Source organism: Serinus canaria, chromosome 2, assembly GCF_022539315.1.
Source record: "Serinus canaria isolate serCan28SL12 chromosome 2, serCan2020, whole genome shotgun sequence".
Classification (NCBI taxonomy): domain Eukaryota; kingdom Metazoa; phylum Chordata; class Aves; order Passeriformes; family Fringillidae; genus Serinus; species Serinus canaria.
The window spans coordinates 12571229-12582737 of NC_066315.1; positions in this window are offsets into that span (position 1 = coordinate 12571229).

Here is an 11509-nt window from a genome sequence, read left to right on the forward strand (position 1 = left end):
AAACCAAGGATAAGTCTGGAAATAACACTCACATTTTCAGTCTTTTCCTCAGCGCATTATTGACCAGACCAGTAAGTTTAAATGGTAAATTCCATGTGAAATCTGAACCCCAGCTGCATTTTCATAAACCTTGCCAGTGTCACAGGCAGCACATTTTTTTTCAGGGAGATCTTGTATCTCTTATTCCAGTCCCTGAGGCACTCTGCTGCACATTGAGGTGCATGGGAACAACACTGTAGTTCCCACTTTGAGGGTGACGGGGTTACAGAAGGATCTGATGCATGGTGTCACTGTCCCCCTTGACCAAAATAAAGATGAAATAAATAGGCCAATGCTAAACCATATTACCTCTTTCTGCTTCTACGGCAGTCTTTTTTCCCGCCATCATTCCTCACAGAAATGAGCAAAGTCAAGATTAATTTGGACCCCAAAACCATCATATTAAATGTGTAAAACAGCAGAACCACGTAGTGACTCCTGCCCTATAATCCTTTCCCAAATGACCCCTCCCAGCCAGTTCAAGGAGACAAAGACCCATAGAATACTGTTCTGGTTAAATCAAATTGTACTGCTAGTCCATTGCTAGCACTGAAGAAAAAAGTTATTGTTTCAACAAGCCTGAGTTTAATATCTTTCCTGAAGGGTAAATATATATTAATACATGGCTCTCAAGGAATGAAATGAGTAAATTAACCCCAAGCATTGATGAGATCTGCTACAGGTAGTGAACCAAGTTCCTCAAAAGCTCTTTGAGAAGCCTTTTCTCATTTCCTGTCATTTTAAAAGAAATAAAAGTCTATGCTCTGTATTGCTTTTTCTTTAGGTAAACACATTTTTATTCTGCCATAAAGAAATCTCCTCCTGCCATTTTTCCCTGCTGTGAACAGCAGCCTATCAAAAAAAAATAAAACCTTAAAGGTCACACTGGAAGCAAGACATATATTACAGTTTCAGATACAAGTCTCAAAGACCTGAGAAATGCTTCATTCAGATTCATAAAAGCTACAACACAAAGAAAGGAGCCGCAATTTATTGATATTAAATCTGTCTTCAACCTTCCAAATAATTATTTTAAATAAAGGTTTCTCTTGCAATGTTAACTACACAGTGGGCCTAGATTAAGCCAATTGAATTTTGCTGATCCAGTGAGATTGCTTACACTTTCAAACGGGGAGGGAGATTTTATAAGTCACTTTTTAAAAAAAGGGAAGAAAATAATTCCACTTGTTGGAATACACAAAGCTTTTATTTCCCTGAGCCTTATCAGAAGATATGGTCTCTCAGCCTCTGAGTCTGAGTAATTTTTTTGTAGCAATTTATTTTGTATAGATGAAGTAACTACACAGACCTACAGGTGAATTTATATGTTTTTCACTCAGAAGTAGTTGTAATTTGTATTGTTTACTAAATTAACAGTGAAGCAATCAGCTCAGAAATATAACAGCGTCCAGCCCAGAGTAAAAATGTTTTCATTTCTGAGCCCATTTTGCCCAGAAGGTAAGCATGACACTATGTATTGTTTTCTTTCACTGCTGAAGCACTCAAGCCACAGTGAATTTCAGGTTTCTAACCTGGCTGGGACCAGTGGAATTTTCTCCCACAGAAAGAGATGGGAAGCCCTAAAGATTAGGAATAATAATGTAGCTGAAGCACTAGCAAGTATTTTTGCCCACGATGGTAAAGAACAGGAGCTGGTGAAAAATGGATCCCCCTCACATTCATCCCATTTCTCTTCTCTGGGATGCCTTTCTTCCCATGGTATGAAAGTGTTTCCATGGAGTTGGTGTTCATGGCACAAATTAAACACAGTGACCTTTTCAAATCCTCTTCTACCTCAAATGTCCACACAGGTGGCATTACTACCTTCAATGCTGCTGGCAGCAAGAGGGAGGGGATTAAGCCCTGAAGAGATCAGCAAGAATAAACAGAGCACAGGAGTTCTGTGCAGCAGTGATTGAAGTACTGAGTATCAGAGCACTTATTTAACTTTTCTTAACTTCAGTACTCAGCTGCAGTTTTTAATTTTATCTTTCACTGTAAGTTCACTTGAAGTATGTAAAAAATGCACAAATAGGAAATTATCATAAATGTGAAAGAAAGAGGAAGCAACCATTATATGTGCAATTATCAATATTATATATAAACATATATGTAATTACATATGTAAATAAAATAAGAAGTCCTATTTTGATCAATAATGTTGGTAATATATAACAAAAGGATATGGAATCCCTCAGCCTAGTGGTTAGCAAACCTAACTTAAACCAGAATTTGTTATGTTTCTAGGAGTGCTGCAGGTTGTAGAATTCCCTATCCCTACTCTGGTTTCAGAAGGCTTAGACCAATGGTGGCATGCACATGGACCTCTCACCATGGGATGAGATTTAAAAAAACTCTTGTCTTTTTATGTCTTAATATTTACCTTCATGTCAGGAATATTTCATTCAGTCTCTTGGAAGAGAAAAAATTGCTGAAAAAATTTTTCAGTGATTCCAATTTGTCCCTGAAGAGTCTCAGCCTAGCACTTTTCATCTGACTTGGATTAGTGAACTGGTGTCTATGGGTGCCTCTCCACCAGCTCTTTAAGTCAGATCCAGTGCAGACCTGTGGGAGTAAATCTCCCTCTTCTGCTCCAGTCTCACTGTGGTACACTTAGATATGTCTGAAGTAATTTATTTTATAGAACTACATCAGCTGGGCAGGAAAGGTAGCAGATCCAAACAGAAGAGGGAAGAAGGGGAATGGAGGAGGGAAATTCAACTAGCAAAATATCTTCAAAGTAATAGACCTTCCTCACTGAGCTATAAAAACTCCTCTTTAAGGTCCAACAGCACATACCACAAGACTGGGAATATATGAACAATGTACCCTTACAATAAAAAAAGAACTACATTAAATTCTTGAAAATAGACTTTGTCAACAATCTTCATGGGGCAAGCAAAGGTCCAATTTGCCTCCATTCTCTATTCCTGACAATGTTCTGTGCACAACTTCTCCCCCACTACCCAGGGATTAAAGACAGAGAAAAGAGAATGAAACACTGAGAGATAAGAAAAAGGCAGTGGCTTTGATACTTCCCGAGTGTTCTTTTCCTTCATGTGTTGGGGAAAATCGAGTGCCACAAAAAACAGATGATGAATTAAAAAACCCAACAGTAAAAAACATTAGATGAAAGACTTCTTGATCTTCTTCATTCAAACTTCTGCCTGAAAAATAATGTTTCATCTCTCCCTACTTAATGAAAAAGACAGAGTAAGCAAAACACTGTCCCTGAAGCAAAGCTCTCCTTTACAGTATGTTTTATGATGCTTCATCAAGTGAGGTCTCAGAGAATGGACTTTGTGTCCAGAGCTACAATTCCTTCCTGTCTGTGCCTAATTTATTTAGCATGGAATTGCTGATGGCCGTGTCTAAACCTTATCTACTTGTCACATCTCCAACAACTGGTATGGTGGAACATTGCAGCAACAATGCCATCACCCAAAGAAAAATTAAAGCAGAAAAATTAAAGATATAAAGGCAGGGCTTTTCCTTTGTGGAAAAAGAAGTGTCATCTGAGGCTTAGCAAGGATCCAGTCTCATGCTACTCGTTCATAAAAAGAAACTGACTCCTGTGGTGGAAGATTCTCTGAATGTTAAGTCTTCTTTACACAGCAAAGATCAATATGTCAGGAAAAAAAAAATCTTCAGAGAAGGGATCTCTGCCAGTTGGCAGTGACACACCAAACTTGAGACTTTTAGAAGTCTTTCAGAAGTTATTAAAAACAGCAAGAAAAGGAAACTGCTCATTTTAGATTCTCCTGTTTGCTAAGGTGGCATTCAGAGGCTGAGCTGGGTGTGAATTGCTACAATTGAGGTCATTCTATTTTCTTTTTCTGAAGGACACATAGCTCCTGAAAATGTAAACTGGGGTTTTTTTCACCTTGGTGGGATATTAGCTAGGAACTCTGGTTGTGATCAGTCCAGAGTCAACACTGTTAGCTGTATTTTTCTCATCTCAGAAAAATAAAAGGCTTTTGATTTTCTATGAAAAACCATAGTGGTGGAAGAGGGACTACCATATCAGCAAAATTTCTCAATCTCCCTTGGACAGTGTCTCATATTTACAATGTCATCAAGAGACAACTTTGTGAAGGGTTTGGGAAAGTACTCTTTTATTTGGTTGGTTTTTGGAATCCTTTATTTTCCAAACCAATTTAACCTTGAGGCACCATTTAAAGGATAATCCACATTTGTCTCCTTCCTAAGCCAAATGAATATTCACAACTGGAAACAGAAGAACACAGAGGATTAACTGAGAAACAGCCTTTTAAATGATGAATGATGAAGAAATAAGGAAGGATAAGAATAGCTATGAATGAGCTGCTCAGCTTCTCAATGTAATTGAGAAGTGTTTAAAGAAGTCAGAGGTCTACTGTCACAGTTTTTAAAAGGTGAGGTAATAAAAGATGGACAGAAAATTACAGATGTACCTTTGGGCTGTTAAGGGACAGTGACAATGGAAACTGTCATTCTTGGTATTCTTGGGAACAAACACAGTATATTAGCTTTCCCAGAGAATGTCAAACTCACTGGAGGCCAAGAGGTGCATCAATTTATCTGTGGTGTAAAGTCAGAGTAGTCTATGGAGTAGTATTAAAAATTAATATAGCCCATTTCAGTGCTACAGGTTTGATTTGTGGCTGGACAGTAGTTTAACATATGTTCAATCTGGTGGGGAATGTAAATGGTTCAAAGAATGGCAGTCAGAGCAACTCCAGGGGCAGTAGTTGGCACTTATATGGCTTTGCTGTAGAATCATAAAACCAAATAATCATAGCTTAGTTATAAAATTCTGCATGATCTGAAACAAGTCATTCGTTTTGGTTCACTGTTGATTTCTCCATCTGTGCAAAGGAAATCATGACACACACAGAGGGTGGTGATTGGACTCCTTCAGTTTTAAACTGTAAAATGAAATCCCTTGAGAAAAATTAATTTATTGCACTAAGTTTGTTAGATTTAAGTAATATTTATATTCAAGTACATGAGATATTTTTTATCTGGATATTATAATGCTGCAAGGATTGGTCTGAAGTCTCTCTAGACAAACATGGAATATGCCCATCAAGTTCCTTTAAACTTCAGTAGTGAGTTGCACATAACCCACCTGCAGAAGTGTCTCCACCTCACCCCCCTATCAGTGGGAACCTGCTACATGACAGGGTTATTGGCATTGCTCTTTACAACAGTAAAGCATGGCTGACTGCCCTTTAACAGCATTGCTGTCACCCTGCTTTAAAGCTCTCAATACCATTGTTGAACCTATTGTTCCAGCCTCCATAATTAGAAGGAAGAGAGGGAAGATGAGAGCCATGGGGCTGGATTTGCACTGTGTGATGGAGCCAACTGTGGATATTCCTTAACTGCTATGGGCTAAGGCTGCCCCAGCACTGGAATATGATTCTGTTAACACAGAACCTTGTGCTAGTAAAACACCTTTTCCTCTCAGGCCCTGTGACAGGCTCTGGGCTGCAGCACTGCAACAAGAAGAGTGACCTGCTGAGTGCAAGGTCTCCATCACTCAATGCTGCAGGGACCCAGGCACACACAACCAGAGATGGGATTTCTCCATTCGGCACTTTGGGTGGTGGCCTCAAAATGCAGCTGGGAAGGGGCATGGCAGTGTCACACACGAGTACCACAACACTGTCACACAGAGTGTAGCAGTCTGAACAAGCCTGAAAAACCCAAGGTTATTAAGGCTATTAATTTGTGCAAAGTTTTGGAAATGTTGAAGCACAGCCTTCAAACCAAGGCAGCACTTCCAGTTGCCTGCTGCAATTCATGTCCCAGGCCAGGACCCCTTCTCTGCCTTCCCTGCAGCACAGTGAGACCTCAGCCTCTGGCTGAGCTGATACACAGCCCAGGAGTGAAGCTGCAGGCATCACATTGTGTCCTATTTGCTGAAAAATTCCAATGGCTGCAGTGCTGCCAGTCATGCAAAACTCAGCACAGATTGATATCCCTTTAATTCTTTCTGATTACTCTGTGTGCTCCACATAATAACCAGCGTGTAACTGCTCTGGTTTTCCACTAATTTTCATTTTTTCTTCCAGCTCTCTCTGTGAAATTAAAAAGATGTAGAAAATTGTAGCTTTCCTGCCTTCTCTAGAAGACATTTTGATTATTCTTAAAATAATAAAGAGAGTAGAGATCTGCAAAACCCAAGAGTTTTCTAAAATTCTGATTTTAATTTTTGTATTTCAGCCACTTAAGTTTAATCTAACTAAAAGTTATCATTAATCTCTTACTTTCAAAGATTTTTAAACCCTAAAGATCTCTGGCAGAATTAGGAAGGATTTCAAGTCCAGTATAAACAGAAGTTTGATTTGAGTGACTTTCAGGAATCATATCTGTAGTATAAAAGTTACAAAATATCCAGATAAAAGTTTCTAAAAAAAAGAGCCATACACTTTCTGGGGGGAAAAGTTGTCAGGATTTGAAAATTTGACCATTTATCTACCTTCTCAAATTCATCATCACTGAATTTGTTTTTCCTGCCGTGTTCCAGAACTCTCTTTCCCATGGATGATTCATTTGGTAGATTATATAAGATTTTACTCTACAGTTCTCATAGAAAATAAAAATAAAATTGAATACATGGCTGGGGAACAGATTGACCTTTTATACTTCCAGATTCTTCACAGATGTTTTCTTTAATGTTTTTTTCATTTGCCAACACTGTTTCCTAATTTCCTTTTTTTTATTTTATTTAATGGTTCCTTACACCTGCAAATCTGAAAACACTGTAACATGTCACTACATCCTCACAGCCCAGATCTGTGAATAGGAAACAGGCACAAGGTGATAAAGTCACTTGCCAAACACTGCAGGGTTGTCCAGTCCTAGGAGCACAATCTAGCACGTTATCTTTTGTAACACACTGGAAAATATTCCACTTCTCTGCCAGCAGCAGAACCGTTCACTCACCTTATATCTAAACAATTTCTGGAACATGGAACTGGGGTCTTTAGATGCTAACACAGTCCTAAGTTATAATAATCACAGTGATCACAGGTGATCATGTAAAGCAGCTTGAAGTAGCTTTTTGATATTTTTGACTACGTTCAGTTTTGAATGTGCTGGTGTTCTGCAGTCCATCGAGAAGGAATGGATCAGTCTCTTTGCACACAGGAGACTCCTCCCTGCTGCAGGCTTCCCATGGTGACACCTGAAGTGTGCTCTGTGCTGCAGAGAGGCTCCAGTCTCTGTGAGTATTCCTTCCCACAGGAGAGTCTGGCTTGCAGTGGAGGTAGGAGGTGGAGAGGATGGGAGTCTTTTTCCACGAGTGGGATGCCCTTCTGTATCCTACAGTGGAACTCCTGAGTACAGTCCCCAGAGCTGACCAGCCTGACTGAGAAAGGGAAATTAATTTCCTTGTCTTCTTGTAGGTGGGAACACAAGGGTGTTAGAACAGCAGCTGTGGATGTTATGTCACTTGAAGACCTAAAATAGAGAGATTGTTAATTTTAGGAACTTTTTCAAATATTTTAACTCTGTGTGTTGAATATCCATGGAAAATATTTTTAAATTAATATTTTCAATATTAATTCTAAGAGACAAAATTAGTCAGAAAATCAAAGCATAATATATACTATTAAGGTCTAATAAAAAAACCTAAATTTCAGTTATGAGCTTTTCATACAGACATCCAGACTGACTACATGGAGCTGGCAAAAGAAAAAATCCGAAAAACTAACAAACAAACCAAAAACTTCCCACCTCCTCCAAAATTCCACCATACAGATTTTCTATCTACATTAACTTTTCTTGGATAGATATCTGTGAACACACTGATGGAAATTGCAGCTAGTTTTGATGAGCTACTGAACAGATGCATAGAAGGAAGGAGGGAGGGTGAGAGATTGTGCAGAACTTCATAAATAAATGTTTTATGCTTATTCATTAATGTTGTGCAAAGAAATATGATAAATAACAATTACAGAACTATCAGTGTCTGTAAATAAAACTGTGCAAAGGAAAAGAGAAGAAATTTGTTTCCAACCATCTTTATGCTTAATGAATGTCTCATTTCTCCAATTAACACTTCCAGTCTTCTGTTCTGAAGAAACAGCTGGATGAAATGACTCTGCCTCAAGCATGGATTGGAGGACGTGCCTCCTAACATGCATTTTCCTTGGTCTAAGTGTCACAATTCCCTGTGAATGACGCCACAGATCTGATTGACATGACAGTATCTTAAAACGAAACAGAAGCAAATAACTGCCCAAAGGCATCAGCAGTCAAAACATTGCTGGTAATTACTCTTGAAGTTAGAAATTCCTCCAGGGATACCTTTCCTATCAAACAATTAAAATCACATGTTATCAGACACAAGTTTGGTTTCTGTGATTTTGTTTGGATTGAAAGACATGGAAATTTCTGCAATATCTCTCCATTTTCTGAGATGTTCACATTTTTTTGCCTCCATTTCCCTGTTCTTCTCTCTTCAATTTTTTTTCTTTTTTTAGGTGCAGAGACTTGTTACTAGCTCACTGTGGAGTTTTGAGATATGTGACAGAATATTTCTGCAGCACATGAAGGAAATGCAGCCAGTGGCTCGAGGTGGGTAGAAAACATCTGTGATCTGGTTTTCCCTTCTTCATCCAACATATAGAACTTACAAATTCATTGTGTTAAATTTTGTATTTCTTTGGTCAGCTTAGGGTGTGGTTTCTCCATATATGTTTCTAACCATGCAGAGGAATGATGGTAGAGCCACCTGAAGGGGTAGAATATCCATACCAGAAGTGCTGTATCTCAATAGTGTATCAGTGCATCAATACCCATCTGTCAGACAAATTTCTGATGCACCAATCTGTTTTTTTTTTCTCCTTTTTGTGGAAAATGATATTCACACCAAATTTCAAGTGCAGAGTTGAGGTACTGCCACATGTAAAACACACGCAAAAGGCTGAACCCTTAATTACTTCTGAACCCACAGCCAGTGCTCAGACCTCCATGGCCACCAGGAACCCCAGCTCCAGGGAGCCTGAACTCCAGCTCACCTTGACACCATCATCGGGATCAAAGCCTCTAGAACACTCCTAACTCTCACTCCTACTGCACACACAGCAACACAACAGGACAGTTTTAATTAAGGGATGTAATTGTACATTTCAGTGAAGAAGGATGAATTCAAGCACTCATGAACTTTATGCATTTGTTTATCTCCTGTCAAGCCCCCAGGGCTTTTGACCCATGCTGGAGAGATTGCAGAACATTAGTGGAAGCAAAGACACTTTAAAATCCTCATTGCAAAATTGCTTTAATGAGTAATCAGCAGCACATCTTTAAGCTTGTCACACTGACCTTTCCCTGCATGCTTTCTCTCTTTTTTTTTTTTTTTTTTGCATTAACAGCATTTTTACTTAATACTGTGTTAAAAAAAAAAAAAAAATATGTGGAGGAGGATTTTAAAGCTCTCCTTTTAATTCTAACAACGAAATACATATATTTCACCTCTAAAACTTGCTGATACTATAAATAATGTGACTGCAGTGAAAAAAGATACTTTGTCAGGGTGGCACCTTGACAGTGCATGTGCATGAGCCCACTGCAGTGATTTCCTTGTCATGCCTGCTTAGTCCAACAGCCCAAGCGAGGTTCTTCCCCACATTTGTTTGCACAACTATTTGCTGTTCTAGGAGGTCAAAAAGGTGACTAACTCTTAGAAAGTATTGAAAATATAAACCAATACAGACCCTAGCAGTGTCAACTATATCACAACCAGAAACACTGAGGCACAGAAGATTGTTAATTCTCTTTGATTTTGAATGTATAAAGGGTCTGATTTCACTGCTAGCAAATGTGCATCAGAACTAAAATAAGCTAGGCATGAATAGAGGCTGAACAGAGGACCAAAACCATTAAAATTATGAAAAAAATAATAAAAATAAGTAGGAAAAACAGAATTAGAAATGATGAAGATTATATACACAACTGAATTCTGACATTTTGTCCACAATTTCTAAACAGGCTGTAACTCCCTAATTTGTGATTTGTAGAAGTCTTTCCAGGAAGCATTTAGCATGGGAAAAATGCATGTACGGCTGTACTGAAGTGTTTCATAAATTCATATCTTTGCTAATTGTTCTTGTTAAAAATTCAGAGGAAAAGAAAATATTTAATTTCAAAGTTTTTTTGAACCAAAATGTTTTGGTTTTAATCAATACTAAATGTCCTTTGATGCCTGTACATTCATTGATTGGGTCTGTTTTTAAAGCTGCCTGCAAACAGAAAAAAACTGTTATTCAAGCAGGTCTAATTATAGAAAATGCATATGCAATTGAGAAAACCATGCATACTTAAGACAATTATTTGTGCTTGGACTTCTTCAAGCACTTTTCTAAGAACTGTGTTTTTAGATATGTATAATTTTATTCCAGAATATTTTTTTTGCTTTTGTTTGAATACTGTTTTAATATGATCACACATTTGTGAGCAGAGAAGAAAGCAAATTTACTGTAAAACTGTGAATTTGCTGTTGCAATAAACCTTAGCCTTAGTTAAAGTTGTTTGCAAAACTATTCTGTGATTTTTTCTATTCTTATGTTCCATCTTACAGGATCAAGTGGATGTAAATAGAAATATGTAAATTCCTCCCAGTTGTGAGGAAGGAATATAACACAATCTGAAGGTGGGCTTGTGGGCACTGAAGCTTGTGCAGATGCTCACTTATATTTGGAGCTGTTGTGTTATTTTTGCTCTATGTATTTATTGACATCATACTACTTTCTTTCTCTAGCAGAATTTGAATTAGGAATAAAGGGCAAGTTGAAGGCATCAGAAATTATTCTCCTGAGCCAAACCAGCTTTTGAGTGGTCTTCTTGTCCAAACGTTCATTAATAAAAATTTATCATGATAAATTTTTCATTAATAATTAATGAATTCATTAATTCTTACACATTTACCACAAAAACACTTAGTCCTCTCATTTTTAGGTTGTGCCAAACTTCCAACGAGAGATTTCAGGTTTCTTTGGTTCTAAATCCTGCAGGAGGCCTTGGGCTGTCAGCTGCCTTTGTCTGGTTGTAAAAAAATGAGAGGAAGGACTCAAGCAGAAAGTTTTCACTCATCCCCTGGCCCCTCCTGCATTTGGATTATTTGGTGAGCTTGCAAGTGCTCAGTGGTTCCAGTGAGTGCTCTGAGCCCCCACGAGCACCAGGGGCTGATGGTGTGAGGATGGATGAGAGGTGGGGCTGGGCTCTGATAAACAGCTCCCAGAAGGCTGTTAAGCAGAATTCTGCCAGCAGGCTCATTTGTTTTGAATCTCATTCTGTGAAGCTGCATTACAGCACCTCTTGCAAAGTGTGGCCTGGGAAGGACAGCAAGTGCATCATCTAGGAAATGCCAGAGCTAAAAGCTTGCAGTTCTCATCATCCTAAGGGCAAAAGTCTAGCAAAGGACTTCCACAAATCATCCAGAGTGAGGCAACACATCACTGAGCAGCAGCAGCCTTTCCTT